Source organism: Rhipicephalus sanguineus, chromosome 3 (genome assembly GCF_013339695.2).
Source record: "Rhipicephalus sanguineus isolate Rsan-2018 chromosome 3, BIME_Rsan_1.4, whole genome shotgun sequence".
In the NCBI taxonomy this organism is placed as follows: Eukaryota; Metazoa; Arthropoda; class Arachnida; order Ixodida; family Ixodidae; genus Rhipicephalus; species Rhipicephalus sanguineus.
Genome location: NC_051178.1, coordinates 24,815,008 through 24,817,969, shown reverse-complemented (window position 1 = coordinate 24,817,969; position 2,962 = coordinate 24,815,008).

Genomic DNA, 2,962 nt, shown 5'->3' with positions numbered 1-2,962 from the left:
TCGCCGTCTATGCCCACTTGTTTCAATATATCCTACAAAATTTTCTGATTAACGTTGCCATACGCCCCTGTGATGTCTAGAAAAGCCACGTACAAGGGCCTGTTTTCTATTTTAGATATTTCTAATCACTGAGTACTAACACATAGGTTATCGCCTAACCGCCTGTCGACTCGAAATCCATTCTGAAGGTCTCCCAAAATATCGTTATGTTCTGTCCAGGTTTCTATTTTGATTCTTACTTTCTGCATCGCCAACCTGTATAGTACCGATGTAATGGTTAGCGGTCTATATGAGCGAATGTTAACTTTTTTCTCCCTTACGTTTATAGAATAGTCATTCAACTTTTTCGCCAACTGTCTGGTATTTACCTGTCGTGTAAGCATTTTTCTACGGCTTTCAACAGTGCTCCTTTAGCGTGCTTTGGAATTTTTCCTTCAGCCGTTTTCCAGTTGAAATTCTCAAGTACCACCTCTTCCTCGGTTGCCCTCTCCGCCACACTTTTAATCACCGGGGAAATCCCCTGGACGCTCTTTTAAACGAATCAGCTGTTACCTTTCGGATGTTACATTTCCGATGTAACCTAGCGCTTCGTACCCTTCGAAAGGATTTCCTGCCTCACCTACAATATGTGGTTGCATCGTGACAGAATTCCTACCTAGCGCTTTTATGTGACTCCAAAAAACCCGATAGGCGCGGCCTTTTGTTGCAGTAGCAAGGCAAATTGGGCTAGTTGGTACTGATTCACGTTTAAACTGGATCATTCCTCAACTTACAAATAAAAAAGGAAAAATTACCATGAACTTTGGCGAAGAGAGACGAGTACTGAAGTGGTTCGATTAAACGACAAGCCGTGCGCATTAACTTAACGATAGAAATGTTTATGTCATTATCATCATCATTATATTCATTATTCTCAACCGGTTTTAGGCCCACTGCAGGACGAAGGCCTCTGCTAAGGGTCTGCAATTTACCCTATCTTGCGCGAGCTGGTTCCCTTTTGTCTCTGCGAAATTGCTAAGCTCTAACTCACTGCTGTGCTCGACTTTTTTCCTTGGTCACTTCGTTGCTCCTACTGACCACCGGTTGTCTCTCCTACGCATTGCGTGGCCGGCGCAGTTAATTGCTTTCGCTTATTATCAATCAGGATATCAGCCATCTCTCTTTGTTTTCTAACCTACTCTGCTGCTTACCGGTCTCCTAATGCAACGCCTATCAATTTCTCTTCCAGTGCGGGCTGCGTGGTTCTTAGGCCCGTATTCTGAAACGCTCCTTACCTCAGTGAGGGGATCTGAACTACTTGAGGACGCCTTATCGCGTATTCTGGAACGCTCCTTACCAAGGTTTCCTCACTGAGGCCTTCCTTGGTGCTCCCTTAACTAAGGATGCGCGAGGGCAACCTCAAGGCCTCCTTACCTCGCTCCTCGTACTGAAGGGGTGCGCCTCTGCAGTACTTGTCAGCGACACTGTATCCGATTTCTTATTTTCAATCGATGCATTGTACTTGTGCACAAGCTCTGTATTTATATCCTTCTCGTCATTGCTAAAAAATAGCTTGCCAGGCATGTTTTCTAACATGAGGCTGTCAAAAGTTTTCGTTAAGATAGCGCAGCGCAAAGGACAAGGTGCACAGCGACGATGAAGACGGAATGTTCACTGCCAACACAGACTTTATTGTTTCCTATATGTCTTTATAGGAAGAGAGAAAAAACAAGGAAGAGGCACAATGCATGCGTTATCATCCACCATTCGTGTTGGCGTCATCCAGGTATACCAGCTCTCGCTTGGATATGGCTAACGATGCTATCTTACACTCTTCACATGTGACGCAAGCTGCTTCCACAATGATGCAGGTGTGGTCATGCGTATAGTAGAAAATCACCTTGGTCTGAGCGAACCCACGGTTGCAGCTGCATGCGCTACTGTATGCCTAGGGAACCCTCTTTTCCGTTTCTAACATTTCTTTTATTTTCGTAAGTCTGCCCTTAGGCATAATAATTGTTGGCATGCTCTCGCAGTCGATCATTCGAACATCTGCCACTTTGACCCACGTAGCAAGCACCGTAGCTCAAGATGATTCTGTACAACAAGCCCTTCGTTCATGCCGCAAATCGGTTACGGTGGTTCATGTCACAAAGAAATTCCAGTTTCCTTGTAGGAGTGCTTCTCTTTGAAAAAAAAAAAAAGCAGTGAAAAAATAAAGGTTGTGTTGACCGTCAAAAACTACACTTACCCTGACCCGCCGACTTATTCAAGTCAATGGTCAACTTAATGCTTCTACAGAATCACCGTGACCTTTCGGTTCTTTTGCACCCTCTGCTTTAAGCTGATCATAGCTTCACTGCTATCCTTCCTTTCTTTTCTGCGGATTATCTCAGCCACTGAGATTAGTAATGCGTCGTGATGCAGGCGAGTGAGCTGCGCGTGAGAGACAGCGCCTACTCTGTGGCAGCAGGACTGGTTTAATGCGTTGGAGAAGCAAGCCTTAACAATAACCCTTTTGAGGTTTACTGCGCGCAGGTGAGAACAGCAGGATTAGCTTATTCACGCGTGCTTCTGCAAACATGGTCACTGATGAAAGCGAGCTTAAACTCAAGAAACCTGACGGAATCCTCGTATGGAATATCATGCGATATACAAGGAGAGATAGAATTTCTTGAAATATTACGACCATTTGTGACAACTCAGAATGCAACCCCGAAGCACCACACTTTCAGATGACTAAGAAATCGTGCACATATTTCAAAACTGTCAGGACTTGGGTTACTCGCAACCCCTGCGTAAGAATGTCTCGTTCTTCTAGAAACAGGTGGCTCTACAAAGGCCCGATGCACAACCCAATAGACACACCCTTACTCTGAATGTAAACACAATCATGTACCTGTACGTAATTAGATCAAAACTGATTGTTTCTGAGAATCAGTCTCACATATGTCCTAAAAATTAATGGACAGCATTCCCGCTG